A 13,620-nucleotide genomic window follows, 5' to 3' on the forward strand; every position below is an offset into this window, starting at 1 on the left:
TAGTTTTTGCCTTTTTTTTCTCTTTGAGTGTCGTCATTTATTAGTTTTTTCCTTTTTTTTTTTAGTTTTTTATTGGTTTTTACCTTTATTTTAGCTTATTTTTCAGTTTTTTCCTTTTTTTTAGTTTTTTTTATTTTTTATTTTTTTTAGTTTTTTACCTTTTTTTAGTTTTTTTAGTTTTTTAGCTTTTTTACTTTTTTTATTAGTTTTTAGTTTTTTTTGTAGTTTTTGCCTTTTTTTAGTTTTTTCAGTTTTTTTTTAGTTTTTTATTGGTTTTTACCTTTATAGTTTTTTTAGTTTTTTAGCTTTTTTATTTTTTTTATTAGTTTTTAGTTTTTTTTGTAGTTTTTGCCTTTTTTTAGTTTTTTCAGTTTTGACGTCACCTGATCCAGTTTTTTCAGGTGACGTCACCTGACACATCCATCCATCCATCCATCCACAGACAACTTATTTTTATATATATAGATATATATATATATATATATATATATATATATATATATATATATATATATATATATATATATATATATATATACTAGCTGTTGGGGTGGCGCTTCGCGCCACCCCAACACCTAGTTGGTGGGGGCGCTTCGCGCCCCCCCCAAGCCCCCCCGCGCGCGTAAGTCGTTACGCGCCATAATAGTTACGCGCCATTGTAGTTGTGTCCCTATGTCCCACCTGTGAATATAGATAGATATATATATATATATATATATATATATATATATATGGTTTTAACTACGTAAAACTTGCGAATATACAACATTCTTTGCTGTCCCATTGTCTTTGCATATAAATAGATTGTCAGGTTTACCGACTCTTAAACATGCAACATATAATGGTCCATGGGAAAACAATCTGTATTCAGATCTATACCTCATGATTCTAATGATTGCCCTTGAGCTTTGTTGATGGTGATTGCTAATCGACCATTCCCTGTCCTGGTGTCGCGGTCGTCATTTACATCCCCCTGTTTCCCCCGGTGTCCCCGTTGTAGTTGTGTCCCTGTGTCCCGGTCGTCATTTATATTCCCTGTGTCCCGGTCGTCATTTGTATCCCGGTGTCCCGGTCTGTATATACATTCGTTTTTTAGTTTTGTTTTTCTCCTTTATTTTTTTCCTTTTTTTTCTTTTTTAGCTTATTTAGATTTTTTAGTTTTTTTATTAGTTTTTAGTTTTTTTTTCTTTTTAGTTTTTTTGTCCCGGTCGTCATTTATATCCCCCTGTTTCCCCCGGTGTCCCCGTTGTAGTTGTGTCCCTGTGTCCCGGTCGTCATTTATATTCCCTGTGTCCCGGTCGTCATTTGTATCCCGGTGTACCGGTCTGTATATACATTCGTTTTTTAGTTTTGTTTTTCTCCTTTATTTTTTTCCTTTTTTTTTCTTTTTTAGTTTATTTATATTTTTAGATTTTTTAGTTTTTTTATTAGTTTTTAGTTTTTTTTTCTTTTTAGTTTTTTTGTAGTTTTTACCTTCTTTTTAGTTTTGTTAATTTTTTTTTTTACTTATGTCCTGGTCGTCATTTATACTCCCTGTGTCCCGGTGCTTTGTTGATTGCTAATCGAACATTCCTTTTGTCCTGGTCGCTTTCTCTTTGAGTGTCGTCATTTATTTTTTTTCTTTTTTAGTTCTTTTAGTTTATACCTTTTTTAGTTTTTTTTAGTTTTTTAGATGAAAATTTTTTTTAGTTTTTTTCTTTTTTCTTTTTAGTTTTTTATTGGTTTTTACCTTTATGTTAGCTTATTTTTCAGTTTTTTCCTTTTTTTTAGTTTTTTTTATTTTTTATTTTTTTTAGTTTTTTACCTTTTTTTAGTTTTTTTAGTTTTTTTAGTTTTTTAGCTTTTTTACTTTTTTTATTAGTTTTTAGTTTTTTTGTAGTTTTTGCCTTTTTTTAGTTTTTTCAGTTTTTTTTTAGTTTTTTATTGGTTTTTACCTTTATTTTAGCTTATTTTTCAGTTTTTTCCTTTTTTTTAGTTTTTTTTAGTTTTTAGTTTTTTTAGTTTTTTACCTTTTTTTAGTTTTTTTAGTTTTTTTAGTTTTTTAGCTTTTTTATTTTTTTTATTAGTTTTTAGTTTTTTTGTAGTTTTTGCCTTTTTTTTAGTTTTTTTAGTTTTTTAGCTTTTTTATTAGTTTTTAGTTTTTTTTGTAGTTTTTGCCTTTTTTTAGTTTTTTTAGTTTTTTAGCTTTTTTATTTTTTTTATTAGTTTTTAGTTTTTTTTGTAGTTTTTGCCTTTTTTAGTTTTTTCAGTTTTGACGTCACCTGATCCAGTTTTTTCAGGTGACGTCACCTGATCCACGATCCACAGATCCACAGACAACTTATTTTTATATATATAGATAGTTTTTTTTTTTTACTTATGTCCTGGTCGTCATTTATACTCCCTGTGTCCCGGTGCTTTGTTGATTGCTAATCGAACATTCCTTTTGTCCTGGTCGCTTTCTCTTTGAGTTTCGTCATTTATTTTTTTCTTTTTTAGTTCTTTTAGTTTTTACCTTTTTTAGTTTTTTTTAGTTTTTTAGATGAAAATTTTTTTTAGTTTTTTCCTTTTTTTCTTTTTAGTTTTTTATTGGTTTTTACCTTTATTTTAGCTTATTTTTCAGATTTTTCCTTTTTTTTAGTTTTTTTTATTTTTTATTTTTTTTAGTTTTTTACCTTTTTTTAGTTTTTTTAGTTTTTTTAGTTTTTTAGCTTTTTTACTTTTTATATTAGTTTTTAGTTTTTTTTTGTAGTTTTTGCCTTTTTTTAGTTTTTTCAGTTTTTTTTTAGTTTTTTATTGGTTTTTACCTTTATTTTAGCTTATTTTTCAGTTTTTTCCTTTTTTTTAGTTTTTTTTAGTTTTTAGTTTTTTTCGTTTTTTACCTTTTTTTTAGTTTTTTTAGTTTTTTTTAGTTTTTTAGCTTTTTTATTTTTTTTATTAGTTTTTAGTTTTTTTTGTAGTTTTTGCCTTTTTTTAGTTTTTTTAGTTTTTTAGCTTTTTTATTAGTTTTTAGTTTTTTTTGTAGTTTTTGCCTTTTTTTAGTTTTTTTAGTTTTTTAGCTTTTTTATTTTTTTTATTAGTTTTTAGTTTTTTTTGTAGTTTTTGCCTTTTTTAGTTTTTTCAGTTTTGACGTCACCTGATCCAGTTTTTTCAGGTGACGTCACCTGATCCATCCACAGACAGACAGACAACTTATTTTTATATATATAGATATATATATATATATATATATATATATATATATATATTTAACTACGTAAAACTTGCGAATATATAACATTCTTTGCTGTCCCATTATCTGTGCACATAAATTGTCCATGGGAAAACAATCCGTATTCAGATCTATACCGCATTTTTCTAACGATTGCCCTTGAGCTTTGTTGATGGTGATTGCTAATCAAACATTCCCTGTGTCCCCGTCGTCATTTATATATCCCCCTGTGCCCCCGGCGTCCCTGTTGTAGTTGTGTGCCTGTGTCCTGGTCGTCATTTATATTCTCTGTGTCCCGGTCGTCATTTGTGTCCCGGTATCCCAGTCTGTAATTTCTCTTTGAGTGTCCCGGTCGTCATTTATATTCCCTCTGTCCCGATCGTCATTTGTGTCCCGGTATATATATATATATATATACTAGCTGTTGGGGTGGCGCTTCGCGCCACCCCAACACCTAGTTGGTGGGGGCGCTTCGCGCCCCCCCCCAAGCCCCCCCGCGCGCGTAAGTCGTTACGGTGCTTTGTTGATTGCTAATCGAACATTCCTTTTGTCCCGGTCGCTTTCTCTTTGAGTGTCGTCATTTATTTAGATTGTCAGGTTTACCGACTCTTGAACATGCAACATATAATTGTCCATGGGAAAAACAATCCATATTCAGATCTATACCTCATGATTCTAATGATTGCCCTTGAGATTTGTTGATGGTGATTGCTAATTGAACATTCCCTGTGTCCCGGTCGTCATTTATATTCCCAGTATTCCGGTCGTCATTTGTGTCCCAGTGTTCCCCTTTTAGTTTTTTTTTTATTGGTTTTGACCTTTTTTAGGTTTTTTAGTTTTTTTCTTTTTTCTTTTTAGTTTTTTTTTGAAGTTTTTATCTTTTTAGTTTTTTTATTTTTATTTATATTTTTTTAGTTTTCTTTTTCTCCTTTATTTTTCAGTTTTTTTCCTTTTTTTAGTTTTTTTTTTCTTTTTTAGTTCTTTTAGTTTTACCTTTTTTAGTTTTTTTTAGTTTTTTAGATGAAATTTTTTTTTAGTTTTTTTTCTTTTTTTATTTTTAGTTTTTTATTGGTTTTTACCTTTTTTTTAGCTTTTTTAGTTTTTTTCGTTTTTTCTTTTTAGTTTTTTACCATTTTTCTTTTTTCAGTTTTCTTTTTCTTCTTTATTTTTCAGCGTCACTATGAAATACATATCGCCGAACCTTTGTTTTTTAACTAAAATCTGGTAAGCATTGATGACCTTATCCAAGTCAAAATCCCAAACCCAATCATCATCGCTATCATTTTCAGTTTTGATACGTTTTGACTCTCGCTGTCCAGGTGGATTTTCATCTAACTGCGCGGTTTTGCGTTCTTTAGTCGCAAGCCTTTTGGCATTAACCCTTTGAGCAGATTCCTCGGCTGTTTCTTCTGCCATTGTAGGATTTATACTAAAATTTTTCTTTGAATTAACTATTTGAGCAGCTTCCTCGGCTGTTTCTTCTGTCATTTTTAAGATCTATACTAAAAATTCCTCTTTACGTGCCAAGCTTGCTAAAGCTCAACAATTTATAATAAACCTCAACTTTTTAAGTATCTGTTTTAAGGTTTTGGAATTACTGTAATCTGTTGTCAAAATATTTCGAAATATTAATGCAATTCCCAGTTTTTACATTTTAGTTTGTTTTCTTTTTCTTCTTTATTTTTCAGACGTCATATGCAAACCCTCAACACAAAAATACATACAACTTATTTATATATATATATACTAGGTGTTGGGGTGGCGCGAAGCGCCCCCCCAAGCCCCCCCGCGCGCGTAAGTCGTTACGCGCCATATTAGTTACGCGCCATATTAGTTACGCGCCATTGTAGTTGTGTCCCTGTGTCCCACCTGTGAATATAGATAGATTTATATATGTGTTTCAAACTACATAAAAATTGCGAATATACAACATTCTTGGCTTTCCCATTGTCTGTCCATATACAAAGCCGTATGTACTAATAATGACGTCATATGCAAACGCTCTTTTTACAAACAAACAAACATGCACACACAACTCGTTTTTATATAGACAGATAGATAGATAGAGCAATAGATAAGCAATTCTTAACAACTGAGCGTTTCGCTTATGTAGAATAATATCTCGAGGTAAAAACTGATCACCGACCATAACGATTGCCACTTCGTCGATAGTCGGAGCATTGTATCTACGCACATGTTGGCCAGGAGGCGTTTTGTCAGCGGAAATAACAATTTTATGAGTATCAGTAGGCATCAAATCGATGGCTGTTTTGAACAGACGCACTAAATTATTATTTTCGTGGAAAAGATGTTGCAATTGGGAAACGATTGTCCTTTCAACGTTGGGAGAAATTTCGCAACGTGCATTCAATTCAGAATTTCTATCACTGATGAAGTACAATTGTAAAAATTTATGATTCTCGCCTGAGAATGGTAGAAGGGACCCTGCTTTATGATAAATTTGCCCTTTTACTTTGAAAGTAGACATAAATTGATCTGGATTTTCGATTTGGGCTCCAAACGACGTCATTTGGAAACATGAGTTGTATTGTCTGATTTTTGACAAAAAACGCTTAGATTCTGACGTAGTTCCAGTAAGGAAAGTCTTCAATGGCTCTGGTGGTGCAGCCAATAGAGGAAGTTTAACTTTTCCTGAGGCGCAACACATTCCCATTGTTTCACCATTGAATTTCAAGGCCTTGCAATAGGGACAAATTTTAGACATTGTCCCGATTTGAACACATCTACTCAAGCTATAATCATCGACTGGGTTGTACCTGAATGCCAGGCGATAACTTTCAGATTGCTCTGATTCCTCGGCACGCTTTCTTTTCTTACTTTCTCTATCAGCAGCAAGCCTGATTTCTTGCTGTTCTTGTAATTCCTCGGCACGCTTTCTTTTCTTACTTTCTCTATCAGCAGCAAGCCTGATTTCTTGCTGTTCTTGTGATTCCTCGGCATGCTTTCTGTTCTTTCTTTCTCTATCAGCAGCAAGCCTGTTTCCCTGCTGGTCTTTTGATTCCTCGGCACGCCTTCTTTTTTCACTTTCTCTTTTAGCAGCAAGTCTGCTTCTGCGTTGCTCTGGTAGTTCCTCGGCATGCTTTCTGTTCTTTCTTTCTCTATCAGCCTCAAGCCTGTTTCCCTGCTGGTCTTTTGATTCCTCGGCACGCCTTCTTTTTTCACTTTCTCTTTTAGCAGCAAGTCTGCTTCTGCGTTGCTCTGGTAGTTCCTCGGCATGCTTTCTGTTCTTTCTTTCTCTATCAGCCTCAAGCCTGTTTCCCTGCTGGTCTTTTGATTCCTCGGCACGCCTTCTTTTTTCACTTTCTCTTTTAGCAGCAAGTCTGCTTTCGCGTTGCTCTGGTAGTTCCTCGGCACGCTTTCTTTTCTGACTTTCTCTATCAGCAGCAAGTTTTTTGGCATAGACTCTTTGAGCATCTTCATCAGTCATTGTAAACTTATAAACTTAAACTTTAATAGAATTCTACGCGAACATATGTCTTATATAACTTGAATGACGTCACCTTCAAAGCAAAAATGATGGCAACTAATTTCATGACGTCAGCCGAAACATGACGTCACCTGATCCACAGATCCACAGACAACTTATTTATATATATATAGATAGATAGAGATATAATCTGGCGTAACAGACATAACATACAAACAACTTATTTTTATATATATAGATATATTGACGTCATACTTAGTGACAGACAGACGGACAGTACATTTTTATTTATATAGATGACGTGATACTTTTCCTTGAAAATTAACACACTGATATTTTCTCGCGTTAAAAAACAATTTAGATAAGTAACAAATTTGGAGGAATTTTCTTCCTCTCTCTACCCCCTTTAATATATTTTTTGTCAATTTTTCTAAGCTAGAGACTTCAGTAACAACAGGAATAACTGTCAAAATGAGGTCTGACAGTCGAACAAGTTTGAATTTATATCAGTCACGTCCTTAGTATTATTAAAGATTCTGACCTAATTTTCCATTGTATTAATTTAGGTTGACATAACAGATCAATTGAACTTCGATCTTATCAATTGAAAGCCAAAACTTATTATTTCAGGTTTGACTTTTCGTAAAGTAAGCTTGTTTTCCATGGCTTAGTTTTGCATTTTCACGAATCGATTAGACAAAAAAATAAAAGGAGTGTTAATACAACTAAACTAGAAATTTTCCACAAGAAGTTTCGTCAGTGAATCAGGGTATGGATGTATTGTATTTTTCCCATGAGGAAGGATTTTTAAAGGCAGGATTTCCAGACACAGTTTTTGTGTCTAAGATTCGTTTCACAGAGCGAAGGTTTGTCCCTAGGCTTAAAACCTGAGCTGAGCAGAATGCACATGGTAATATTTAGGTGGATCATTGGCTGGACGTAGGCTGCACCCTTCGGCTGATTATAAAAAAAATTAATATGTCACATTCAAATGCACTTAGAAAGCAAAAAAGATATATGATGGCATTGCAATGATGTTATAAATTATATAAAATTATTATATTCAGACAATATAGTTCATTAGGACAAAATATGCCTAGAGGACGACTGAAAAAAGATACTAAGTTTATGGCTTTCTACCCTTATTCCAGGTGAATGCACGTAATATTTTAAATATCAGAGTCCAAATATCGCGAAGGGTATCGGGATTTTAGAAATGCCGCTGTGGGGCTTGGCTCAAAATCGGTTGGGAACCACTTTCCTAGAATGTTTCAAAGTTAAAACGGTGCCTGATTAAGGATCAACTTTTTTATTGACAAACCAGGTAAAGAAGAGAGCTATCGAAGTTATCCATACAAGATAAGCTGTTCCGTAATATATCTTGGGAATTTTTATTTTTATATAGTTTTTTCATCGATGTTGAAATTTTTATTTGGGTTTGGTGTATTTTTATCCGTTTGTAAAAGCCCATTGAATTTGCTATAAGCAACATTAGAATAAGATATTCAAGCCTCAGCGTTTGTCTTGGTTGGTAATTGGAGTGGGGAAATTGACCTCTAGCACTTAAAAAATACCTTCCTCTTTGTATCTTTGTTTAAGCCAAACTGGATAAATTGCTATAACAAATATATCTAGATAAATTGCTACAACAAAATAATGTTTTTTCTTTTTCTTTTTCTTGTTTTTAGTTTCACAGATTCCTGGGCTGTTCTTAAAAGGCATGTTAATGAAAATGAATATAAAACTATAAAAGCAAATCAAGATTGAGAATCAACTTCGTGAGACATGAAATTTACAAAATTACTCCAATAATTTTGCTTCAAAATGGCAGGATAATATTTGAAATAAAAATTGAACAATTGACACAGAATTGAATAAAGCTTAGAGTGTAAGCTAGGTGAGGCCTAATACTCCTCTCCCCCCCCTATACGAGAACTGTTGATTTCTTTGTGGCTTTTCCTATTTCATCTTATTGTTACGTATAAGACAATTTATCGTTTCGTACTCAATGTATCAGAGACAGTATAACTTCCACACCTTGAAGATATTTTTCGTTCAGGAGTATTCTCAATTTTCTGTCAAATATGAATATGAATAATATGAAATGAATATGAATGTAAATAATGAATAAACAATATGAATATGAGTAATGAATAAATAATATGAATATGAATAATGAAAATATGAATAATGCAAAATCGAGTCCTTTAACCAATGAAAAATACAGACTGAATACAACACTTTTTATACAATATATAACCTCAATGTAATATTATCGTGAGTTGATTTTGTTCTATACGTGTATTTGGATGTGACGTCCTTAGTAGGGAAAAGTTTTTTTTTTTCAAAATTGAGGCTCTAAAGTTTATTCAGCTGAAGGGTGCATGTCTTGCCAATGACCTGCAAAAATATTGCCATGCCCCACCGGTTGGGTGTGCGCTCCACGTTGGGAATCACGGACGTAAGCCAAGGAGAAGCAGCACCCCATAATATAGTCGGTTTCTAGTCTTTTTGCATCTCTTCAAAGACGAACCATTTAATATTGGTTCAAAACAATTGCCGTTTTAACGGTTATCAGCTACATCCCATTGTTTTTTAGTTTAGAATCTGGGATTTTTGTTTTTGACATATGTCAGCATAAAATATGTCAAACCATGAACATCGGTCCAAAAAAGTACTGTTTCTTTCGCCGTTATCAGCTACATCTGTTTTTTAATTTAGAACCTTAGATTTTTTTTTTACCTATTTCACCATAAAACAAAAATATAATGACAACATCAACGACTAAAATAAAGTCTTTTTACGTGTTTTGCCCCATGTCGCAAAAGTAAGATCACAATTAAAACAAATAAAAGATTTCGTAACTGCCTTATCAATTTAAAAATTTACGGACAGTCTGAATCTTACGCTTATTTCACAAAAACATCCAGGAACATGGCTTTTGAGAGTCAATGAATTTATTTAAATGTTTGTAGGTTTATTTTTGTTAATTTATTTTTTATTCATTAAAAAATTTTAAAATTGTATATATGGGATTTGAAGTTGTTTTTTTTCGAGAAAAGGTATTCATCAGCTAAGTTTTTGGCATTTGCTGGAAGCAGTGTATGCTTCTCAGTTTTGAGAATGCCCATAGCCACTAATCTTTTCTTTGTTTAATAATTTAGGATCATGAAGAAGTTTACAGTGATTCCCTCAAGAAGCAGCATTGTAGAGTAAAGAGAATTCCTCCGAATTTTCTTACTTTGTGCCTAAATCCCGATACACAATCTGAAAGGCAATTTTGTGATAAGGTCGGTTTTCAGTCATTAATCCCCATTTTAAAAGACCAAAAAACAACCTTTTTTCTTAGTAATACAGTTTCGAATTAAATTAAATTTCGAATTAAACATTTATTAAAATATAAATATAGACATAACGATAATTATACAATATACAAATTTATATCATTAATATAAATTAAGACAAACACACGCAGAGACCTCCCTTCCCCCTTCTACACGCACACAACTCAAGCAGTATAAAAACAATTTGCACCCCCTTTAGAAAGCGTTACAGGATCTTTTTTGGTAAGTAATACTTCATTACTTACCAAGTAAATCGGGCAGTTTTATAATATTTCATTTTAAAGTAGCACCTCCCTTTTGTTGCACCTCCCAAGGTGTGTGTAATCTTGGTTAGTAGCCTTGCACCATGGAGGAGAATTATATAGCTTAATAAAGTTGCAAAGATATCTTCCAAATATAAAGATCAAAATGTTCAATATATAATGTAATATTTCACTTTATATATAATGTTACATAGATGTTATACAAATTCTCATATCTTAACATAATTTCAAGTAATTCATACAAAATTTATGTTTATATGAATTAAGTGAACAATTATAAATTGATTGCATTTGATTATGTTTAAATTATTAACTTAGTAAATATAAATCATATAATTAATATAAAATTAAATGTTAAAAATAATAATATTCAAATTTATTTAGACATAAACTTTCATATTATATACATATTTTATAAACGTTATACAAAACATAATTTTGAAGACTTTTTTTATTATTTCAATGAGGTGAAGTTTCGTTCCTTTCTAAAAATGAGATAAATTTATTAACACAAACAGTATTTTTTGCATATTTCAACACCCACATCAAGGAAATTTATTAGTTTTTTAATGATTACTGTTTTCATCTTTACAATAAATTACATATCAAAACTTATCTTAAAAAAGTAAAACAAAAATCTAATTCTACATCAACTTCCTATAAGGGCAGGGTTTTAACCTACTTTTAAGACAATTGAGATTTATTGCCAAGCTTACATATTCTGTTAGAGAATTGCATTCCTGTGGCAGCAAAGGTGCACGCTGAATACTCCGTGCCACAGACACTATCCTTGAAGGAATCCTTTCATAAAGCCAGACCTAAACATTTCCCAAAAGCATTCAAATAAATATCAATTAAATTGTTGATGGAAGAAAAATAGCTAGTTGACGTTCTCTTAACTTGTGAACATTTAAATTTATTTAAGAATTAACGACGCTTCTTGACTACTAAGGTCCCTGCGTCGGCCCTGCAGTGCATTCCTGCAGCGTGATTCGATCTCTGGGCCCCGTATTACCAAGCTAAGGTCAAATCCACTGCACCACCTACATGACTTGTGAAAATTTAAAATGTTTAGCTAAAAAGAAAATCAAAATAAACAAAATGATTTTAAATTAATTTAAAGAAAACCGTGAAGTGAAAAGTTTCAGGGCAAACCAAAAGCCCTTGTTCAGATTATTTTTGATTCGGCAACACTGTGTGATAAAACACACAGCATGTTTAGTGCTCACTTTGGTTGACATAAACAGATTCCGTGCATGGTTTGTTTTTCTCTCAGCACTGTCATCAGAATAACTATCATTGTTTTTATTTGTCATCAGATAACTGACAATGTCTTTTCTAGTCATTGAATAAACTGTAACTATTTTTATTTGTCGTCGGACAAAGTAACATCGTTTCTATTTGCTATTAGAAAAAGTGTTTTTGTTTTTATCTGTTATCGTACACAATGGTCAATCGTGAGGTTTTAGTATGCGTCCATCCACCCCCCTCCCCCCTAGCAGGTGACAGGCTAGCTAATAAAGCGTCTTCATAAATATTCCACTCAGGCTCTAGCGCCATTGGCTAATTCCAAAGCTGAGGGTAACGCTGTTCTTAATGACTATCTGCTGAATTTTAGACCATCTAGACTTCCTTGAAATGTATTTTCATTGGGAGCTCACAGTCTAAGTTCAAGGGCTCAGAGGGAGCTAAAAAAACATTTTTTATGGTTATTTGTAAAAAAAAACATCAATTTTATGGAAAATATATTGATTAGAACGTGTTCTTCAAGAAGTACAAAACGAAAAATCACACACGCTATCTAACATCCATTAAAGAATTGTATCAAGTTTGCGTAGGTAGCACTAATTCTCCATGTCGTAGGTCTAGTCGTGTAGTACTCGTGCTTTGTGAGCTTTCAACTTCAACACTCGCGGCAACGCAAATGCAACTCAAATGCAACGCAAATCGCAGCATTATCTTCAAGCCTTTTTCACCTTCATCACTCGCGGCAATCCAAATGGAAATGATATGAGCCATAGAACACCGCCGCGAAAGTACCTTCTTCTCCAATATTTTTAGCTATTAGTCAGAAAGGAAAAGTTTAAATATTTTGGGAATGCACGTGACCACACAATCGAAAGGTTGTATTAGAGTAATTTAAAATTGAATCCCATATCCCAGTTATGTTCGGGAGCCATCTTAATCACAAGCAACTGAAGAAAGAAAAGAAATACAAAGAAAAGGAACACTTTTTAATGCTAAACTTGACAGTTTTTCAGGTCTTAGGCGACGCTTAGAGGGGATTATTCGTTGGAAATCGAAGATTCAGCGATAGGAAAAGGCTGTTTTATCAAATCAATCCGCTGTCTTTCTTCCAGAAAAAAATCTAGACATTTGGAATCAATCGGATGTTTGAAGAGCACAAATTTTAAATGTCAGACCACGTGAACAAGAATACTGACTTGTTGAAAATTGTTGACTTCTCTATGAACCAGCAGATATGCAATACAAAAAAACAAAAAAGATGGATGAGATTTTATACTATTTTACTGTGAATTTCTCAAAGTTGTCCACTATGAAAAAGCGCCCAAGACAAGCTACCCCCCTCTCCCGCCTAGATCCCTCCCTGTAAGAACCAACAGATAAAGCCCTCGTGAACAGCTTTATCCTTATTTTTAGTATTTGCAATTTGTGCTAGAGCCTAAGCAGAATGTCTATTAAAACCCCTTATAAGGTGGCCTGTCACCCGAAGGGGGGAGAGAGGGGTTAAAGGCATGCTAATACATCACTAATGAGCATCGTGTACGATGACAGATAAAAACAATGACATTTTGTCCAATAACAAATAAAAACGATGTCACTTTGTCCGAAGACAAATAAAAACGATGAAAATGTGTTCGATGACAATAAAAAACAATGACAATTTATCCGATGACAAAAGAAAACATGACGGTCTGTCCGACGGCAGAAAAAAAAACGACGACACGTTGTCCTATGACCGTCTTGGTAGTGACAAAAAATCTATGGCGAAAAAAAAATGATCAAATTATCCCATACCCGTAAAGTGAAACCTAGTAAAGAGCGAACCCCAACCCATAGAAAATGAGATTTCAAAACGAGTTTCTTAATAAACTAACTAATGAAAATATATTTTCCATATAATATTATAGCATCAGAACTGAAGATATTGACTTGTCTTCATGTTTTAATTATAAGGGATATGGTTTCCAAAGAAATTCAAAAGGAGAACTGCTAAAACACATTTCAAAACTGTCACAGCCAATATTTCATAAAGGGGTGGGTAACTCTAACAATATAGAAAAGGTGAAGCATTTCGTACATGAAGCCACCTCGAAGTCTTTATTATCTTAAGGGGGAGTGGGATAAACCCCC

This window comes from Artemia franciscana, chromosome 17 (assembly GCF_032884065.1).
Source record: "Artemia franciscana chromosome 17, ASM3288406v1, whole genome shotgun sequence".
Classification (NCBI taxonomy): domain Eukaryota; kingdom Metazoa; phylum Arthropoda; class Branchiopoda; order Anostraca; family Artemiidae; genus Artemia; species Artemia franciscana.